The sequence below is a fragment of the Neopsephotus bourkii genome, unplaced genomic scaffold (assembly GCF_033783945.1).
Source record: "Neopsephotus bourkii isolate Nb327-2 ecotype Australia unplaced genomic scaffold, CSIRO-AGI_Nbou_v1 NB_1394, whole genome shotgun sequence".
Lineage (NCBI taxonomy): Eukaryota > Metazoa > Chordata > Aves > Psittaciformes > Psittacidae > Neopsephotus > Neopsephotus bourkii.
This window is the reverse complement of record NW_026901872.1, coordinates 673501-696797: the sequence shown is the minus strand read 5'-3', so window position 1 is coordinate 696797 and position 23297 is coordinate 673501.

Here is a 23297-nt window from a genome sequence, read left to right as displayed (position 1 = left end):
GGTGCCCCTTAAGTGACCTCTGCTAGTTATGCTATGAAATAAATTCCTTACTGAACTGTATGGAATTCATTATATAAGATTATGCAAACTGCTGCTAGTCTATATTTTTTTTTCTAGACAGAAGAAACACCCCTTGTCCTATGGAAAGTTCATGTTTGTACAAAACAGAGAAGTTGGGCCACCATCTAAAAGATCCTCCAGACTATGTGACACTCATTATATTCTGCACTTTCAGTGCATTCAATCCCACAGGCTATTCACAATTATATAAATTACAGCCAGTCGCTATTTTAATTCTAAGTCAGATGCAACATTTCCATCAATACTTGCTAATGCTCTGAGGATTTTTATTTTTTTTTTTTAATTGGCAGAGTAAAGCAAATAGACTGAATAGCTTGTAATCACCACCAGAATGATCTTTAACAACAGGAAGACTTTAAAGATTATTCTGTTACATGTAGTATAAATCATGGTAAGTGGTCACCATGACAGCACCAGAAAACCCTTTCATTAACAAGCTTATGAGACACACCACAGGACTGTATATTTTAAGTCATGTTATTGAATCCATGGGAATTTCGTCATGAGCTTGCAGGTACTTTTGCAAATTTCATTCACTTTCTGTTTATGTTGTTCAGCAACTAAGTAGCCTTGGAAATCTGCCCCATCAGACCTGCTTTTCCTTTCATTGAGTCTGGTGGAAATTTGCCTACTAACTGGGGCAAGTCTGGGATGAATACAAAGAATGGCTGTCTCAGTGTAAACCACACATTAGACACAGCAGGTCAATTAAAGTCAGAAAATAGTTTTCTGTGTTTTATAAGTTAACACAGAAACATTAACAATGGCAACTTTAAAGGAGTAAATGTACTTTGAGAAATCAAGACATTAGGATATTGCAGTTTTGTAACTACACGTTTACGTAGTGGGCAGATGGTACAGAAGAGTGACATTATCTGCCTCATTTTTTCCCCTTAGTCTAAATTTATGCAAAAATATTAGGTTATTTTTAGTGTGATGTGTAGCTATGCCTTGTGTCTTCTTCTACAAAGGTAAGCAACTTCTATAAATTACAGTGTTAGCTATCAACTGCAGCATATTTACCTTATACCTAATTCTTGAAAGAGTGGAACAACAAGTATTTTATCATAAAAGGTTACAATAAAATAATAACAGTAGATATCACAAATGAAATATGAAGTTTGTGTGCAGATACCTGTTTTAATGTAGGTTACATTGTAAATAATTTCATACTTTATCTTAAAACAGCAAGATGGGAAAAAATGAAAGGCAGCCAAATTTGTACTAATAAGAAATTTGTCTGTTTCTTATACTCCATATTAATACAGGTTCAAGGTTTTTATACAGAATGAAGTTCAAGTCTTTACATCAGGCTGGTTCCTAACTGAAATTTTATTTTCCCATCTAACTTGAAGATTTAAAATAATATGCCAGTTAGTAAAACTTAGTCCTCTCAACCTTTCCTATCCAGCATCAGCAAAGGAAATCACAAGGTAAATTAAAGTTCTAAAATTAATATAGCAGCATGTAATTAACTCGAGGCATAAAATACACCGAATCGCTGTCCATTAAGGGAAAAGCTACCGATATAGGTTTGGGAATGTAGGTACAGGTTTGAAAGAGCAACATTTCTAAATTTCACAGAAATTAAAGGCGTTTTTCTATGCCAGCCCAATAGAATAAAGGTGACCCAGTTTATTTTCAAATTCCAGTTGCACTAGGAGTTTAGGTCAGAATCTCCCAGGAAACCTAGATAAGATCAGTTGTTTAAAAAAATAGGACCTTTTTCAGCTGCTGGAAAATGTCTGCACTTTTACAAAGGAGGTGATAACTGACCACACATTGTTTATGTTTTTGCACAGAAGTCACTACAGGTGAGCCTTTCAAGTCTGAATTAAATTCCTTTCCAGACAAAATGTCTGACCTTAAAAAGAGGTGCATTCATGTACTTATTCATGCTTTTCTGCAAGTGTGTCCCTGTAATACAACCTCAGTGTTCGGAGCAGTCTGAGGCACAGCTACAGGTTGGACAAAGATGAGATTCAGAGCAGCCCTGTGGAGAATGACTTGGGGGTGTTGGTCAATGAGAAAATGAACATGAGCCGGCTTCAGTGTGCACTTGCAGCCCAGAAAGCCAACCGTATCCTGGGCTGCATCAAAAGGAGTGTGACCAGCAGGTTGAAGGAGGTGATCCTGCCCCTCTACTCTGCTCCTGTGAGACCTCACCTGGAGTATTGTGTGCAGTTCTGGTGTCCTCAACACAAATAGGACATGGAACTGTTGGAACAAGTCCAGAGAAGGGCCACGAGGATATCAGCGGACTGAGGCACCTCCCATATGAAGATCGGCTGAGAAAGTTGAAGTTGTTCAGCCTGGAGAAGGGAAGGCTGCGTGGAGATCTCATAGCAGCCTTCCAGTATCTGAAGGGAGGTCATAATGATGCTGGAGAGGGACCCTTCATTAGGGACTGTAGTGACAGGACAAGGGGTAATGGGTTCAAACTCAAACAGGGGAAGTTTAGATTGGATATAAGGAAGAAATTCTTTCTTGTTATGGTGGTGAGGCACTGGAATAGGTTGCCCAGGGAAGCTGTGAATGCTCCATCCCTGGCAGTGTTTAGGGCTAGGTTGGATGAAACCTTGGGTGGCATGGTTTAGTGTGAGGTGTCCCTGCTCAAGGCAGGGGGGGTGGAACTTGATAATCTTAAGGTCCTTTCCAACCCTAACTATTCTATGATTCTATGATTCTATCTGCGTAGGATGAACCCAACACCACCTACTGACTCTAAAATGCACCAGCAAAACCATTTAGTTAAAAAAATCACTAGAATAAAGAAATCCATGCTGTCAAATATCAGAGGGCTGAGGACAGATGACATGTGCACGACAGCTTCCTGTCCACAGGCTCCTTGTTTGCTTCACACTTGGCTCTGTTCAGGCTGGTTCCAACTATCTCCAAATCAAATATATCACTGTGTGGTCAGTCCTAAGTGGTGGTGATGAGACCTGGTTCTTAACACAAAACACTGGGGCTTTTTCTGGGCAGTAATGTGGCTGCCTAGCTACTAAATCTCTAGGATCCTCTGCTTGGGCTGGAGAGGGAGGCACTTCCACTTCTAATGAGGGAGTTGCTCCCTCGAGGGGACTTGATCTTAAGGGTCTTTTCCAACCTAAATGATTCCATCATTCTATGACTTTTACCAGACTACACTGACAGAATGCAATAATTATTCACCCAGGGAAATAAGTAAGAAATAGTATTCAGATGTCATATACCTCAGGTGGTAAGTACTGTTTATGTGGATGACTGAAAGCTATTAAAATGGCCATAGTAACCTAGTAAAAGCTTTCTACAGATTTACATCCTTGGATGATATGTTTTTCTCTTACCAGACATAAAAATATCTTACACGTGCAAATAGGTCCTTGCAGTCCAGACCTTTGAAGAAGCACTTCACTTTTATTAAAAAAAAAAATATGTTGCTTTGAGAATGAAAGCCAGTGCTTGGCCATTTTCTCAGTTTTGGTTCTTGACCATGGAAATAGCTGGATAGTTCGTCTGATCATAATGTGGAGAAGGTCAGAGCACACTCTTTCCTGCAGGTCAGCAGAAAAGATGACATGAGTCCTACTAGACACCACATTTTCAGTGAGAGGTATTTGGGAAGTCCAGATCTATTGACCTGAAACCACAGTTTTTCAAATTGGTGCAGCTGCTCACTGAGATGGCTACTTTAACTACATTTTTCAAGGTACTGCTGAAAGATTTGTATTCTACATATCATTTGTATTCTACACAGACAATCTGTAGTTACTATAGATGCACATCTTTTCAGCACCTCATCAAATAACAGTCCTTAATATATTGAAAACAGGTATGTGTTATTGTTACCTTTCACATTTTGCAGCAAAATCTTGTCTCCACCAATTAAAAAATGTGGTCATGGAGTAACACAACTTCTCCCTTCATGTGGCTCAAACTGGGAATGTCAGTTTTACGTGCATCTATATTTAGTGCTAGCAGATCATATGCTGTCAGCCAAGAGAAAACAGGAATTCTGTTGAGATGCTATTTTGTTTATAGAGGGCGGCCTCCGGAAGAAGCCTCAAAATCCGACTTTGTTATTGACATTACCAAGATGATTCTGGCTTCAGAACATTCCTGACATGTTTTATGCTATTTTTTCCCACTGAGGAATCTGGGTTTAAAGGTCAAAGTGGGTTCTTCTGCTCAGGTGCACAACCACTATTAAAATAATCCATTAACATAACCCATACAGGTATTGACTTGCAAACTTCAAATCCTCCATGAAAGACAGACCACTGTTGCTATACAATGGTATCTTCTTGAATTTGCTGTCCTTTCTTCTCCCAGGTGCATTGGAGTTGTTTTGGTTTGGTTTTCTGTAATCCATTTTGGTTTCTAAATGCTGTGATTTTGTGTGACATCTTCTCCTGCTGTCTCTGATGCTTCAGTCAAGAAGATCCTTCAGTAAGTTTGGAAGACATAGGTGCTATCATCACAACTCTTTACAGAATCACATGATTGAGGTTGGAAGAGACTTCTGGAGATCATATAGGCCAACTGTCCTGCTCAGGCAGGGCTACCTACAGCTGGCTGCCCAGAACTGTGTCCAGACAGCTTTTGTACACCTCCAAGGATGGAGACTCCAAAACCTCTGTGGGCAACCTATGCCAGTGCTCAGTCACACTCACACTAAAAAAAAGCTTTTCCTCACATTCAGTCAGTATCTCTCCTGTGTTTCAGTTTGTGCCCATTACCTCTTGTCCTGTCACTGGACACAATTGGAAAGAGACTGGCTCCATCCACTTTACACCCTCCTTTCAGATATTTATATATCTTAACAAGATCACCTGTGAACCTTCTCTTTGCCAGGATAAACAGCCCCAGCTCTCTCAACCAGTCCTCATAAGAGAGTTGCCCCAGTCCCTTAACTATCTTTGTTTTCCTTTGCTGGAAGCTCCCCAGTAGTTCATCTCTCTTTTGTGCTGAGGGCAAGAGCTCTTGTTCCCATCTTGCACAGACCTGTGCTTCACGACACTCGCTCCACTTGCAGCCTTTAACAGGACATCACCTTGCTTGTTCTCGAGTCTATACATCTACAAAAAGTCCCTATAGATGCTGTAGTATCCTGGTCACATATTTGTTCTCAGATCAAGCCACCATTCTCTGAAGTAGACCTCTTTGCTCCTAGCAGCAGTATGTTTTTTTATCTTCAGGAAATGGAGTATTCTTGTTTCAAGAGGAACTCTCCAAAGCTACTTCCTGCTCAAAAATACATTTTGATTTCTCCAGGGAAAAGTTCTCTCTAACTCGTTTTTAGTTCTCTCCCATCCTTGACCTTTATGTATCATTTTTCCATGACCTCACCTTCATGACCCTTCCTTCTTACTTTGCTTTGCTAGAGAACAGTACCTGTATCTCTTTCTCTTAAGCTTTCAGGCCAGCAAAATCATATTCTCCCCAGCATCAGTCAGAAGTGAACTCCTTACAACTCCACCCACTACTTTTTTAAGCTAGAGAATTTCTGCCACTGGAATTAATTCTTTCCAAGTAAGCTTCCCTACTATGGCACTACCTCAGTGTAAACGTCATTTTTTCCTAATCTGCAAGAGGTGCAAATGTAGTCTTCTAGATTCTGCTCTATTTCTTTTCCTTTGTTAACTGTTGTCTAAAGCTACTTCACATTTCCCTGAACTTTTTGGCTTTTTCATCCAGGCATTTAGTTATTGCTCTTGGCATATCTCTTCCTATAATATCTCATGTACTTTCTGTAGCCTCGACCTCATCTATTGAAATCTGTCCATAGAAGAACTTGAACTTTACTGGAAACCACACCCCACTGAATACCGTTTCTTCTCTGAACAACCTTCTTGTTTCTTCTCCGGTTCTCCTGCTTAAAAGCTTCTGAATGTTACATGAATGTATTACAAGGCCCAGAGAGACCTCCAGATTCCCAGATTCACAGGCTAACAGCATGACACATAGACCTGTTCTGACAAAACTGATGTTCAAACATTGCTCTACCTCTCAACTACCCTTCAGAGATTATATTTGCTGACCTCTATTCTAGTGTTTCGTTTTTTGCCTCTGATTAAAGACTCTGTAAGTGGGGAATAAATTTACCAGGGTTTTTAACCTTCAGATTCTAGGAATGGCCTTAAAATTCACAAGTATTCAGCATCTTGAAAAAAATCACGTAGATGTGGTAGTTTTCAAGATTCTTCTGCCTTGCAACATTCCCATCATTTGCAGTTTGTATTTCTTATTTCTCATTCTCCAGTCTTCATACTTCGCTAGACTCCTGGTGGCCTACAAACTCAATTCTAGCACACCTTTGTCTTCCTGTGTTCATTAATTTGCACAGCAGATCAAATAGTTCACTTATTTATTCTTGTGCTCAGTGTCCCTCTTTGGAGTGTTTGACATTCATATGCAACTGTCCTTTAGAATGGGATGATGTAAACGTTTAAAAATAACTGAACAGAAATTCACAGCATTGCATTACCACATGTTAACTGGAGTGTGCATTTAGTCTGGGTTAGCAAATGCAGCTGTGGGTCCTTTTTGGAGGCAGCTCTAACCCAGCTTTAACTCAGCCTATGGCCATTTTTACTTTTTTTTTTTTTCGTTTCTAGTCAGGACTGAAATTGTGCAATAACTATCTTTCACTTGGTTCCTCATCACTTATGCTTCGGGTTAGCATTAGAGGAAAAAATTAAATGACAATGAAGAAAAGCAAATGCAAATATTGCAGCTTCCAAAAGGGTCATTCTAATTTGGGTGAAATGTCAAAGAGGGTTTCGTTATATCTGAGCCATTTCCTCTATTCTTATTCACTGTCAGCAGATTGAACTTGCTTCTATTATGTTAAAAATAAAGTACCAAAGTTGTATGTTTAGATTAAATATAAGAGAATGATAACCCATGAGCCCATATCCTTACCATGGATTCCTTGCCTGTCTAATCTAATGATGTGAATAAAGATCACTCCTTCTTCTCTGTTAGACACAGAATGGCCTTGAAAACAAGACACTTTATTTTAGGGGGAATTTCATGTTTAAATGTAAGTTACATCCTTTAGACATTATTCCTGTGCATTTACGTTGATGCAACTCTTCTTTTGAATTACTTCACTGAAATGCACATTTCTCTCATAGTTGTGTTTTGCCAGAAGTCCAGATGCAAAGACCAAAAAGCCATGAGAATTAGGACAAAGAAGATGCCATAACATTTAAGAATGCAATTGTAAATTTCTTTGCTGTATGATAGCTTTTTTGTAGTAACATCCAGTTTGCCAAAAGTATCTTGTCAGTACAAATGTAACAGTTAAAAATAATTCCTAGTAAATTTAAACCTTTTTTATGGACTGATAGGTGCAGAAGGGCAGATTTACTGCTGCTTATTAATGGTATAAAACAGTTGGGGTTAGTTAATGCTGCTATACTTCAGACCAGCAATGGACCTGCCAATGTAATGCCATGCTAGCCCTCAATGTTAAAAACAAGATACAGTCCACCCCCTTTCTCATCATTGCTTTTGCAGCTGCTGTTTTAAGCAACCTCTTTGCCCCTTTTAACATCTTAAATCCGAACAAGCTCAATAGGTGAAATATGAAACTGGTATATATATTTTTTTCTTGTATCTGGAATAAAAAGGAAGGGAACAGCTAGAGAAAAGGATTCTTTCCCTAACTTTCCATGTTAGCTGCAAATGTGTAATCAGCAGTTGCTACCATATATCAACAGCTGAGTGATGAATATGCTCTTAAGAATGTAAGCCAGACATGATTTCTGAGGGCTTCATTTCCTACCTATTGCCTCCTGCTTGGCAGGTGATTTGCTTCAAGAGCATGCTGGTCTGTTAAGCACCAGGAATAGTTATGGATTTGCACATTATTGCACAAGAGCAGGATTTGTAAGAGGAAGAATTACTCCTTTACAAGAAGGAGTAATTCCATGTTTCTTATTAATGAATGGGTTAATTTCACTCTTCAGAGAATCTACACACAGCAGTGTGGTTATGTCTGTGCCAGCTAGTGCTGGCCTGGAAAATGCATGATGGAGACTGTTCCTCTAAGAAATCTGGACACTGCCACCTTGTTTTGGTGTGGGGGGGCTGGAGTGGGGGGAAGGGTGATTAGATATGTGCAGGTTGTGCCATGGCACTGATCCTTGGGTCCCTGGCTAATCTTATTTAAGGATCCAGGCATATCTTGCATGTTCCAGGGAAGCCTTGAGAAAAGGTTTACGGTGGACCTTAGAGCTGTCTTCTCCACACGAAGGAATGACATGTAGTCGGGCCACTTAATGCAAGCCACCTCAATGTAAGCATTTCAGCCACTTAATTTGAGCCACCTCAGTTATAAGCAGGTGGAGCTCTCAGAGATGAACAGCTGACGAAAAAGAGTCTTCTGGTAAAACAACAGAGCATTGCAGCTTGATTGGTAAGGGAATTGTCAGCTGTGGAAGAGGGAAGAAAAGAAGCCCTTCCTTTTTTAAAGCTAGGTGGAGAACTGTGTGTAGCTTGATGGGTCTCTGCAGGCTGGCTACAGGGTATATCTGGAGCTTTGTGTTGTGTCTCAAAGAGTATGATGCAAATGAGACCTTCAGCAGTGATTGGGCAATAGTAGATAATTCTGGCTAAATGGAGCTCTGTTTTTCTTGATCTCCTTGTTTATCCACAAAAAGTATGCTGGAGGATGTACTGTGCATGAGAGTAATTTTTGAGCTGAGCATCTGCATGATAGTTTCTAAACCTGAAGTACCTTTTATTAACATGAATGAAAGCAGTTGTCTCTGAAGGTGATTAATTACATATGGACATTAGGGCATAAGATTTGTCAAAGGATTTTTCTTCTGGATAATCTACTATTCTCCCTCCTTTGAGTCTGCTGAGAGTATAGTGATTAGATCAGATTTAATTTTCAAGCTGGTAGACATTTAACACTAGATGAGATGAAACCCAGTTTCTAATGTTTAGCTGGAAGAAAGTTTAGGATAGGATAAATAAGTTAAAAGAAAAGCTTTTTCCTCCATCTTTTTGTTGCATTCCTTCAGATTCCTCATCTTTCTCTGTGCCTTGTCACATATATTTTACATTCACTCAATGGCAGATGTTGTCATATTGCCTCTTTTACCAGTTATTCCTCTTCTTAACATCTGTTTCCTAAACAACTAATTAACCATGTGTAATTTTAGTCACCAGTTAAGTCACCAGTAAATTTGGATCACTTTTTCTACACAATGGCCTGCTGCAAGTTCATACAATTTCTATTCCTAAAATCACAGACAAAATGTAGCACATAATTTGATTCAAATGGGTTAATATTCATGATCAAGAGGAAACATTTCCTTTATCTCTATTTTTTACATAAGGAACTAGCCAAAATCTCAGACCAAAACAAGTTTTTTCTTGGCATTGATTTGGATAATTTGGACCCAATCCTACTCTTCTGGAAATCAATAATAGCACTCCTATTGGGTTTCTGGAGAGACAGGACAGGATTCTTCATAATAAATATTTTTGGTGAATTCAATTATCTTAAAGTTAAAACCAGTGATAACACCAATGTTATATTTTTCCTGGACAAAATCATGTTTAATAAATATGTCATAAATAAAGCACACAGGATGCTCTACACTATTGAGAAGACTTTGACAGTCTGACATTTTTTGCACTTAAAAATAAAGGCAGTGTTCTTCGAAAACCTGAAATTTTCCCTATGGAGCATCAACATCATTAAAACTATTCAGAATACATAAAAATCTAAATATCATTACAAAAAGTAAGTTGGATGGATTTGATGACCTAGGCTGACTCTGTTTGGTATGCACAAATAACGCCGAAGACGGGTTTTGACCTGAGAACTTTAATTTATCATGCAAGTAGTTTGATAAATATGAGTTGTAATTTGGACTAGTTTAGTTCCAACTAATGTACAAACTTAACAGTTTCATTTGTATTTAGAGTTTAGGTTCCCAGAACCTCTAGACCCAACAGGAAAAGGCCAGCAGTGTGAGATTTGGGCCATATGAAATCTGAAGAACCTATTTCTCCTCTTGATAAGAAAGGAAAGTTAGACCAAAAATGCTCTAAATTTAGGTGGTTTTTTCATCATATGTTATTAGAAAGCTAAGCAGTATGAAAGCATGAACGTGTGCATTATTCTGCAGCTGACAGTGTTTTAAAGTTGTTACAGTAGTCCCTGACATGGTTTGACTATCAATAGCTACCTATACAATGTCAGAACATTTGCGAATACACATGAGGGTCCATTCCCAAGAGATAACTATGAATGATGCCACCCTTCTCTGGAAGGTAAAAACATTTATCAATAGAAACTCTAACTAGGGCAGTTGACTTCAGAGCTGAGGAGCAGGCCCAGGCCTTTCTAGCAGGACATGTAGGCCCCACTGGTAAAGTTAAATGGGTAGAATAAAGTTCTACCCATTTAGAATTCTACCATTGGGTAGAATAACTGGTAAAGTTAAATGGGTAGAATAAATGGGTAGAAAGTTAAATGGGTAGAATATTTTAGGTGCTCAGTTGACTTCAGAGCTGAGGAGCAGGCCCAGGCCTTTCTAGCAGGACATGTAGGCCCCACTGGTAAAGTTAAATGGGTAGAATATTTCTGAGGCAAATTATTTATCTCCCCTTGTTATCTTTCCCTTTCCTTTTCCTTTCCCCTTTCCCCTTTCTTTTTCCCTGCATTTCAGACAAGATTACTTAGGACTGATTTGTCCAAATTCTGTAGGGTAATTATATATTAGGAGTTTGCAGTGCTTATTTTTTCAGCCCTTTTTTGTCCTTTTGTGCCTGGTGTCAACTTAGGTGCTCAGTTTGAAAAAAAGAGACAGTCAACGACAACAGTCAGGGCTTGAATTGCTTGTGTTGAAATGGGTTTGGCTTCCAGAAAGCTGTACTGAAACCTGACTTGGTTCCAAGTGAAATACGTTGTTGGCTTGGAGTTATTATCCTCTGGAGCTTTGTCAATAGAATAAATTCACATTAATATTTGTCTGCGTTGACACAACAGGCAATAGGCTTAGAAGTACAACGTAAAACAGGGCATCAAAGGCATGCCTTGAAAAAACTCTTCTTATAATGGTGGGCAAACACAATAAATTCCAGTGGTTTGGTCAGCCTTAGCTGAGTTTACAATAGACACTGCAAGTTTCAGAAGATGAAATTATGTTACAAGATTTCCAAAATGTCCTGAGCTTGGGTGGATTGGAAAATGCAGGGCCACTATAGGGCTTTACAAGGCTTAGTACAAGATGGCACATCTGGTCCTACTTTTGGCTTGTTTCACAAATCAGGTCTTTTAGATGTCTTAATAAACCTTACTTCTCATTCCAAAAGGTTCCTACTCTTGCTGCTCCAACCAATATTTTTGTTTTCTCTTTGAAAAAGGATAGTCTCATTCACTGTCACTTGTCTGTAGCTATACATGTGCACTTTTTATTAGGGGTGTCATTGACACCCCTAATTTTTTCCAGTATGAATCTGTAGTTCTGGACATGTCAACATGTTCTGATCACTGGCATAGTCATCTGCACACACATGCATATGTAATCCTTGTTTTACATCAGAGTCTGAAATATCTTGGAAAGATGGGTGTCTGGCCAGGTATGAGAAGCAATGGCCCAAAGTCATAACAAGAGCCTCTTTTTCTGGGCTATGCACAAAGAAGACACAAACAGAGGTCTGTTCTCCAATTGATCAAAGGAAAATATTGAACCCTCAGATATTCTTTACAACGTTGAAAAAGTGACACCTAGAATAGGGGATAAGCATTTTGCTTAAGTATTTGCTGTCATTGGTTCACTTTAACTGTGTAGAGGCAGGAGGGAGGGAAAGATATGGGGAAGGAAATGCTGAATTGATGCTTTTGCAATGCTTGACACATCACCACTTTGAACTGGCTGAAAACGTTAAAAAAATGTTATGATTATCACAGTACAGTGTGGTTATTTTGTAATTAAAAAAAAAAAGGCAAAAAAAGTGCTGTGGACATTTTTCACTTTTCCACTACAGTTTCTGCCATCACATAGTTTGTTTTTTACCTTGATTTATTACAGGTCTCTCTCTAAAAGACTTTTTTTCAGCTATACGTCAGTGCTCATGAATGACCCCAAATTTGATAACCTTAGGCATATGTTGTAGGTTTTCATCTCAAGCAACTGATTCCCAAAGTACAATGACAGGAATTCAAGTTAGTAAGTAACAGGGCCTTTATTTCCCCAGAGATACAAGTGTGGAAGTCAAGGGAAATACGATGACGTTGTTAATGTTGTATTTATAACTGTTAGTAGTCCCACCCTTGGCTTCATTGTCTGAAGTGCCACTGTTATTTTCATAAAAAGCACAGCAGGCAATTTCTATTTTATACAAATGATTTATTTCTACACATGTGAGGAAAAAACATTTTTATTGGCTGTTTTTGAGCTATTAAAAGAATCTTGCCATGATGTTTTATGCTTAAAACCCTTTTGATTAGATAAGGTAGTTAACAGACTGCCTTTTGAAGGTGTAAGATTCTAGGCATTAATTTTCATCTCACAAAAGATAATCTGACTTTAATGATCACTTATGTGTTGGTAAATATTTTTACTAAAGATGAAAATAATTATGCGAAGATGTTGGTGTCTTCAACAGAGCCATCATGGGAGTTTGCTTACTTTAGCAATACTGATTGCCAATTGCTCATTATAACTCCCAATACCTTTACAAAATAACTTACTTTGTAAAAAAGACAAAACACCGTTAAGCTCATAATTCAGAACACCAACTGAATTGAACTAAAACCATTTCCAAAATCAAACTAATCAAATCTGGTTAATTTAGGTTGTTGGGGTTTTTTTTTATTTCAATAGCTACTGAGCATTATGTGCTGCTGGATTAGATCTGTGTCTGTCATTATATCCTAAGAAAATACTATTTTCATGTATTTTTGACACAATCAAAGGTAGGAAGTATTTGAAAGACACTTCACACCATGAGGTTGTAATGAAACACAACTTGACTGAGTTCAATTGACCTTTAAATAATCACTTGGACATCTCTTAGTTTATCCAAGGTTCCCAAAGTTTGCCCATGGTTTTGTGTGAAAACATGTCATTAAGTACTTGGCTAGTTCCCAAGTCTGAATTCAATGTGACCTAACAGAAACATCACAGATCTTTGTAACATGTGGTTTTAAATATCCAACCAAAGTAACATTACGTGAATTCATAGCAAATTGTGTGTTTTGGTTGCTAATCAACTACTGTTACTTAGGAAAGTAACAGAACAGGGGTTTGCTTTTAGGGTGTTTCGCAGATCAAGCAAGATATTTCCTTTACAAAACTGCTGAAAATAAAGGAAATCTTCCGGTTCCTTCTCAAAGGACTACTGTGAACCCCAGTGAGAATAACTCATGTAGTATTCTGTAATTTGGCTGACCCCACAACTGATGTGTAAATGAAGGCTTGGAAGATTGCTTCGAGTGGTATCAGAAGATGAGTACTTAAGAAATAAGTGGGAAGTTGAAAAAAAGTGTCTACAGTATTATAAATTACACAGATAGAGACTTCAGCCATCCCCACAGATATCCAGGACTAAATACAGGAAGATCCTGTCTGACAGGTAGTTGAAGAAATACCTTAATAAAAGAGCTTCTTGAAAGCTGTGGACCAAAAAGGATTAAATGCTGTAGGGTGAAGAATGATTTGGACTTCTCTTTTTCACCTGAAGCACTAATCAGCCCAGAAGGAAGGAGAACTTGGCTTTACCAGAGAATGAAGTTATTAAGGAGAAGATGGAATCTGAAAGAGCTGCTGCATCTGACACCATAAGGTGAATCTCACTGCTACGGAAGCCTGGAGTGGCTACATTTCAGGTATCTTTGTGCAGATGCTCTTAGTGGCTTTGGTAATGTTTCCAAGCTATTTAATAGGGACCAAATTACAAAAGAGATAAATGTGGCAGGTATTTCATGTTTGATGTGGGTTTTGTTCTGGATTTGCATGCAGGAGTCCAAGTGGTCTTTGTTCTGCTATGCCTTCCCTCACTCTCAATTATCAGAAAAAACAAATGCAAATGACTAAATTCTAGCGGGCTTATGCAGCAAAACATATGGTGCATGGGCTAAGCTGAGCAGCTACAAAAAGATGTAGCTTGGAATATATTTCATGCTAAATAGTTGAATTTAGGGAAATTCCCTATTCTGTCCCAGCTTTTTTCCTATACTTGGTTCTTTATCATTATTCCTTTGAAAAATTTTACTTCATTTTTTTGAAGGCTTCTTTTTATTTTTATTTTTATTTTTTTCAGCACTGGAGATCACACAGTTTCAGAATCAGAGAAAGGCTGAAGGGACCTCTGGAGGTCATCTGGTCCATTCCTCTTCTTAGCAGGACACCCTACAGCTGGCTGTCCAAGACCATATCCAGTCAAGGTTGGAAATTCCACAACCTTCCTGAGCAACTTTTGCCAGTGCTCTGTCACTGTCACAGTAAAAAAAAAAACCATTCCCTGATGTTAGGATGGAACAGGTGAGAAGCAGGGAATAACCCGTATTTCATGCTTGCAATGTTGAGAAGCAGTTAAGGAGAAACCTAAATAACATGATGTAATGTTATACATGGTTGTGCAGTTTTCTTGGGCCCTAAGAGTAATGGTTCAATAAAAGACTTCTGCCCTGCAGAGAAGCTGGAAAATGAAAGGCTACGTTAGGTGATTCAGCAGTGTGAAGTTATCATCTGAACTAGAATAGGATTATTCTTTTAATACATGCAGATGTGTGGACAGAGTGGAACAGGAAGATTGCAGAGGTAAGGCCTTTTGACACATGGTGCAGGATCTGTACAGCAGTAACAATTTGTTGTCAGAAGAAAAGTAATACAGTGACAAGTGGTAAGTTTGGAAGCCGTAATAGATCATTTCTGTGCCCATTGAGATCACACTGCTTTTTACCTAATACATTCATGGAAACCTTTTCTTCCACGAGCAATGATGCCAGCATTCTCTTATCTTTTTATTGCTAAAATCATGTAAGACTGAACAATAGCTGCTTAAACAAGTTTAGGGGACAAGGGATTTGATTATCCTCTGTATTATTGAAGATCTTTTAAATCCACAATTCTATAAGTTAATGTATTATGCAGGTCATTATGTGTCAATATATTTCTGTTTCCACTTCTAAACTTCTAAACATGCAATTGTATTTTCTTTTTGTGCTAAGCTCTTTTTGCTTTGGCTGTGTCTGAAGTGCAGAAAACAGCAAAAGAATTACAAGTCCAAAATAATTCTATATTGATAATTTCTGAGACAAGAAGGGCATGTTAGAACATTTCTAAATAAAATACTAGTGATGCCATGCACTCAATTTTTTAGCCCTTCAAAAGTGACTTGGGTTCTCTGTGAGAAACCCAGGGTCTCAGACAATTTTTCTTTCTCCATGATCAAACTTAACAATTTGTTCTTTCTCTCCAGTAACACAGGAAAGTGCTGCCTGTGTTTTCCCCTAGCAAATCCTGAATGCATGCTTGTTCTGAAAGTGTAATGTACACAACAACTTTAGAGGTTTCATGTAAGTTTTTTCTCTCATCAAAGTACTATACAGGTGTATTTGAACTGCCAATATGGTGATCACTCTTTTCCTGATCCAGTAAAACAGTTAAACAAATACTCAGTGGATTTCTGTGCAGGGCCAAGTCCTTAGGTTATACAGATGAGCCCTTTTCAAGGCATATAAGCAAGTGATGCTGTCTTACCAAAGAACAACAAGACAACAAAAGAATGCTTGAATAGATAATAATTTAATCCCAAATGTCCCTCATCAGTGTAATATACTCAGTACTTTTGTGGTTTTAATTATATAACATTTACTGTTTTACTGTTTTGAGTAAACAAGACCCAAAAGATAGCAATGATCTAAGACGAGACCACAGAAGGATTTGGGAAAATGTTTGTGAGAAGCTGTAATTTGTTCCAGGAGAGACAATATAATAAGTCATTCTTCTGTTCAGTTGGTTTGATTTGTCTCTCTTAATATCATTTCTTAAAGGATGTTAATGTACAATACTCTTTTTTTTCCTGTTTCCCCTGCCCATGCTAGTCTCACTTCTAAGAGACCACTAAGAGAGGACTAGAATTCTCTAAGGGATTAATTGTCTGATGAGAGTCAAGATCATGTCATGACTGGAGAAAAAAAAACAAAGACGCTTTTATCCAACTTTTATTCAAAGCTTTAAAGAAGAATTGTTAAGAATTCGCCAGGGCAAATTTGCTGAGACTCACTGCATGGGGTTTTTATGCTTTAGCCTGTCATGCACATCGCTTTTGTTATTGAATTGAAGGAGCAAAGTTTACTGGCTATTGACCCCTCATAAACCAGTACACATCAGACAAATTTGTGGATTGATGAAACTAATTTTTAATTGCTTCTCTGTCTGCTATGTTTCCCAATAAGATACAACTAATTGGTATGTGATAGTCTAACTCTAAAGAGGCTCATGTCCTGCTCATGGCTAGAAGGAGTTAGGCATTTCTCAGGAAAATTGTTCTTATTAGAAAACTGTAGTTAAAACCAAAATCCTTTAGAGAAATGTGCTGTATTAAATTAAGATTTCATAAGAAAAGATTTCACAAGAAAGGATTTCACAAACCTAAGACGGAACCATTCTTGGCATGGGTTTTGGCATGCAGCATGAGTGATTCTGTTTTGTCCAAGATATTTAAGTAAGGTCAGTTCATCTGCAGTTATCTTGCTCCTTTAAAATTACCACTTTGAAAAGAACTGACTTTGGGAGGATAGGTCATATAGAAGCTGTTTCCCTAGTGCTGTGTGACCAATTATTTTGTGGGTATCTGCCATAAAGACAGTTGAAGTAAGGGAAAAAAGGAGGAAAAATGCTGGTATAGTTATATTAAGAACTAGATCACATCTCAGGAATTATGTAGATAATTGAGAGTTTAAGCTGAAATTATATGAATACAAATAAGACTACACTCAGGTATCACATAACTTGAAAAGCTCATTTTTCATAGAAAATTTGCTCTGTGACTTCCATGTTTCCAAATTTGCCCAGTTTTTACTCCCTACTTTTAACAGAGCTGTGCAGCTGAGTAAGTTGCAGTCTGGAAAGTGACTATACCTATATTCCTTTATAGACCTGAGGCTACTAATGTATTCCGGGTTTTGCTGCCACTTCCTCTAAATGGACAGCCTGTGGCTTTATAATAATGCTTTTTATACGTCAGCTCCATGGGCTTTCGCAGTAGCTACCAGGACTTTTGTTGTGTTTGATTTTATCCAGGCACTGAATAAACAGGGAACAGGAATGGGAAATTTAGCCTTTTCTCCTGATACAGTTTCAGACCATTTAGCCAGGCAATCATTCTCATTGGGATGCTTTTTCTTTCTGGCCTAAAGGTTTGGCAGCGGACAGTAGAAGTATTTTTTTATATATCACTCTTCTTATGGAAGTCCAGATAGCTGGAGAAAATATTTCAGTTCTGAGAAGAAGCATTCTGAATGCACAGTCTTACCAGCACTGTAAGAGTGCTTCTCTGCTTTACTGACTAGTTTAGAGCTCACTTTAATAAGGAACAAAATACAAAATTGGCATGCAAATTCCAGAATTCATTTTCCCTGTCTAAAGCTGAATTGTAACTCTCTGTCCAAAGCAGAGGACAACCTGCTGCCAAAGAGTATATACTTTGTAGTAACACTGATTATTTTTTAAATAATACCTTAATAAGAAATTTAACATTTCTGGTTTTAATAAGTCTTTGAAATCTTCTGAATTGCAATAATGGACTTAAAATGTTAGAAATTGTCTTAGCCTGTGGCTTAAGGTAATTATTCTTCTTAAATGTTAACTAACTCAAGGGATAATAATTTCAAAACAGTCACAGAAAAGAAATGTTCTGTACCTGTCAGAAATGGCTGTGGTTTGTTGGGTTTGTTTTTTGCTGTTTCATTTTGTATCTTTCATTTCAAGTTGTCTCACAGATTACTATGTCTTGCTTTAAGATACACAACAGCTATTATTACTATTATTATTCTTCTAAACAAGCTTAGACCCATCAAACAAAATAAAGTTGGACCTACAAGTTTTTTCCATTTGGGTGTGCTGCAACTTCACAGCATTGTGAGTATGAAAGTGCTCTCACCTAAAGTATTAAGAAAAGGTATTTTGATTTATTTTTTTTCTGTAGAAAAAAAAGATGGGACATGGAAAGAAGGAAGGAATAAGAAAGAGGGAGTGAGGAGAAAGGTGAAAGTCCAGATAAGTGACTTGCAGATAAGGAAGTGAAGGAATACAATATGGATTCCCAAAGAGATATGTTCATTCTGATGTGAAAGTCTAAGGAGAAAAATCTGAATGCTCTGCAGTGTGATCTCAGGTTTAAGTGAGAAGTTGTAGATACTGGATCATAGAACAGTGTTTCAAATACCTCTTGAATTAAATAACTAAAAATTAGTGTTCCCACCCAAATTCTGTTCTCAGCCACATGTGCAGAAGATGCAATTGTACAGATCTTAAGGATGGTCTAGCGGAGAGCCATCAGTATGCTAGGGGGCTTGCACACTTGCCCTTTGAGAAAATGCCAAGTTATGTGGGCTTGTTCAGCCAGAAGAGGAGATGGCTTTTGGGGGACCTAACAGAAGCACACTGGCTCAGGGCAGTTATCAGGAGGCAGAGCCAGGCTCCTTAAGAAGGTACATGACAGGAGAACAAGAGCCAACAGTAGTACATTGGAACAGAAAAGCGACTAAGTGGTACAAAGCAAAAAATGAACCAACCAAAACCCAATACCTTAAGGGTAGTCAAACAGTAGAGCAGGTTGCCCAGGGAGGTTGTGCTAGCTTGGTCAGGTTTTCAAATCCTACTGTAAGCATCCCTGAGAAATGTGATCTGCCATCAGAGCTACCCCTGCATTGTAGGGTACCTTGGATTAGAGACTTGCTGAGATCCCTTCCCACCTGAATTATTTTGTGATCCTGTTATCCTATGACTATTTCCCCGAATACCAACATCATGGTTACAGTACTAAGGTACATATTCCAGAAAGTTTTCTGAGATATTGTTTAACTACTGATCTAAACAGAAACTGAGATCCTGGGCCATGTGTGATTTCTAAGACTTCCCCCTTTTCTCAGTAGGTGTTTTATTTTTAAACTAGCCAACAGACACTTCCAGTGGCTGCATGATACACATCACTGATTACACCTTCTTCTACAATAAGCCTTCAGAAGAGCACAGACAAAGGAAATTTTTGTGCCACTTGACTTAAACACCATTCCTGGCTATTTCATGATGGAGTATAAATATAGCCTGTGGGCATAAACATTCACTGTGTGGTAGCTTGCTCAGGGAAAGGGTATGCATAGGTGGACTCTTGATCCACATGGTAGCGGTATGAACATAGAATATTCTGAAAGCACATTCCCATGCTGCTTTTAAGATATTTGTATAAAAGACAGATAGCCACAGCCATATCACCAAAGGTTTTCTTAGAAGCTGAAGTCATTGACAGGACTTAGCTAGCTTTGTAAAGTCAGTAAAAAAATACAGGCTTATAGGTCCGTCCTTGGACCTTTATGAAATCAGACCATTAAACTATACCAACCTCTACAAGACTGATTTATTATTTCTTTTTCACACAGCCCTAGGAAAGCATATACTGCTAAATTAGCACTGTGAAATACCTATGAAATGCATCTCCCGTGAAGGAAGAACAGAGGAATATAACACAAAAAAGATCTGTCATTCTCAAACTTTTTGACAAGCAGGGCCCCTTTATGGCCTCATTTGTCTCTGTGTAACCTTTGGATGTCTAACTAGCTTTAATTGCTGGCTGTATTTGAAGCCCTGCTGGGCTGGAGAGTTACGTAATAAGTGTGGTAACTGGCTGCTCCCAGTATAAATACTCTCTCTCCTCCCCTGGATCACATTGAGTTGCTGATGTATTTGTATTCATGAGAATTTTCTTCTTTATGTATGAAGTAAATTTGATCCACTTATTTATTTAAAGCAAATAACACTATGATCCATGGTTTGAGAAAAATACAGTTAGATTCTTGCTTTTTCCTGTTGCTTTAAGCAAAACAATGTAAGTCCCATAGTTTTAAAAGCCATATAAGCTATTCTCTGATCACAGAACCATTCATAACATCGTGATGTCTCACAAACCATTGGTGTATGAACTATCTCATCATTTTCTTTGGAATAGAAAGACACACAAAAGAAACAAGATTTTTTAATAACAGCAGCATCCTTGTCAAATGTAATGGATGAGAAATTGCATTTCATTTAGTCAGACTATGGAACCAAGCATAGTCTCTCAGGAATGTGGTGTTAAAGAGACTTTTATGTACTTCCCTGACTTGCTAAAGAAAGACATTTTGTCTCTCTAGGTTCACCAGTCATTTTGAATTACATCTTCAATGCATTTTTTTTTTTCTAACCGTGTTGCAGATCTAACTTTTAATTTTGGATTGATAGTGCAGCTTTATCTTCCTGACTGTCACTTACATACTTCAGGTCTTCCTCTTGACGAAACAACAGTAAAATGTAGATGTAGCGTATTTCAAAATGAAAGGAAAGTAAGAAAGGGAAGGAACTTACTCCTCCTTGAAAAATTTTGAGAACTTTTCCTCCACTGCAATTATCATTTAATTAATTCCCAAAAATGTATTTATAAAACAAAAAAGAAATTGGATTATTGAACTCTGGTACACTTCTTTCAGTATGTACTTGTACATACTACTCTAGTAAACTGTTTAACTAGTCAGCTGAGATGGGCTTGTACTGTTTTGCTCAAACTGTGCCAAGCATCCAGGACTTCACAGAGAATCAGACCATCTACATGCTAGAAAGTCAGTGAATGTGGTTTAACTCTCTTCCCTGGGTGTCTTGGAATGTTGTTACTTGGCACGGCTTAAAAATACCACTTGAAAAAAAAAGAAGTGTGATTTAGGGCCAAATTCACTGACACATTCCAGTTGCTTTGTGCTTGTCTGGTGATAGGAAACAGCAGTAAACTAACAAGCTAAAGTGGATTTATGATTGCTTTGCATATCTGACATGGCATGGGGCTATTAGAGCATACCAGAAGGGAATGCTCTCTTCTTTAGTGATCTGCTGGAGATAAAGGGAAAGGGTGTTCTTGCTTAGAATTCCTGCTGGTATGAAAATCTGAATACGGTTTAGTCATATATTCATGGTATTTTAGTATTGATTAAATTGTTTTCACTTGCTAATTATTGATGGATATTAAGACAGCAGTGTCCCTTGGAGACTAAAATGGCAATGAAGTGGAATAGCAACCAACAAATACAAGAAATATTTGAAAGCTTTTTTAAGCAAAGACTGTGTGTGTATCACATGGTAAACTGCACTCAGTATGGTCTTCATATCCTTCCTGCTCACATAGCTTTAACTAATCCAGCCTAAATGAAAGTCCAGTACTATCAAGAAGGAATGCCACCAATGTCATGCAGAGCAGATACATTTGAGTATATCTGTCTGACATGTGACATAAAAGGTTTCACTGAGCCACAGCAGCCTGAATTGCGCAGTGGAGGGCCTTTGTCATCTCAGTTGAGGAATGCCTTGGACGTTCAATTGTCCTTGGCATCTCTGACATGATGGTAAGTGTGCACAAATATTTCACCAAGGACCAGTTATTTAGAAAATGAAGTGCTTGTACGTTTTGCCTGGCAATGAGTTTCTCATGGCTAGCTTCTCTGTGTGTGCATCTACAAATACTGTCAGAATACCTCCATTAAGGTTTTTCTTCACTTCATTTGGAGGGTTTTCCTTGTGATGGTGTCACTGCTAATTGAGAAGCATAGATTTATGTATTAAGAGTTTCATAGTCTGAAGTATGGCTTTTGTGTGACACTCGCATGGTCCCCTAAGAAACAATCAGTAGAACTCTATCCAGATATGGAGACCTGTTCTCCTGGCAGCTAGATGTAGCGAATCTTCCAGCTGGGAATGTATTAGATTAAAATGTTTGTCAAAGTAGAGAGGACTGGAAACAAGCACAAAGTCATTCTGCAAGGGACCAAACTGAACTTGTGATGTATAGGAGCCGTATGTACCCAGAAAATGTGTAAGCATGAATTATACCTGCTGCGTAAGAGTGTAATTGAAGTAAGAAGAAGGCAGTATGCTTATATGCTCAGCTGTGTTCACTTGCATCACTCAGCTCCCTCTGTGTCTGTATGCTGGCAGACACAAGGATATATTTCTGACATTAGTACTAGTCAAATCATTCCTGTCTGGATGACATGCCCAGCTCTTCTTCCTGAATGTCTTGTTTGAATAAAGGCTATGAATATAAGTAGGTATCTCCAGATTAAACACAGAATAGCTGTATTTTTCTGGTGGTTCTCTGCCAGTATCTAATTGCAAACTAACTTTAAACCCTGAGATTCCAGTTTAAGCGTAGCTGTTCTATATAGGGCCTCAGTTATTAGACTACAATTTTTCTGGCATCTTACAGCAAAGTCTAATCCAACATTAAAAAAGCTAATTGTCAGATTATTTCATGAAAACTGAACAAACTTAAAGTTTAGTTACCAAGTAATATTTAATCAACAGTTCCTAGAGACAAAAATAAATACATACATCTTATCTCCAACAAAAATATAAATAGAAATATCTCCAGGCTGATGCATTGTGCAATAGCTGAATGGTATGATGTACATAAACATCCACGACATTTTTTGGCCTGTTTTTCAAGACCTTCCCTGTCTTGTGAGAATGTTCAGGGTTATATATCAGCAGTCTAAATGAGAATAGAGTGCTGTTGCAGATCATAAAATTCAGTTATGGTAGAACTTTAATCTGAGATAAACTTGAATGTCTCTGATGGGAAAATAAGTGACCACCAAAGCAGCCTGGCCACCCAAGCCAGGGCTGATATGGTCTCAGATACTTTGTTGAAAGCCAGATGTAATAAGATAAACTTCTAATTCTCCTTGTGTCAGATAAGCTTGTTGTGAAAAACATTTTCTGTCTCAGATAGCAGATATTCTACACATTTCTCAGATACAGTATCCATTGTGAGCTCTTTCTTCAGTTGCCTCCCTCTATCCGCTTGTAAACACAAACATTTTCATATAGTTTCCATCATTTACACATCACTCTTCCCTTTCCTGTTCACTGAATTGCCACCATATCAAATTTGACACTTTGTCTACTATATCTAGGGGACAAATGCTTATGAAAGAGCTACTACAGTTTGTATTG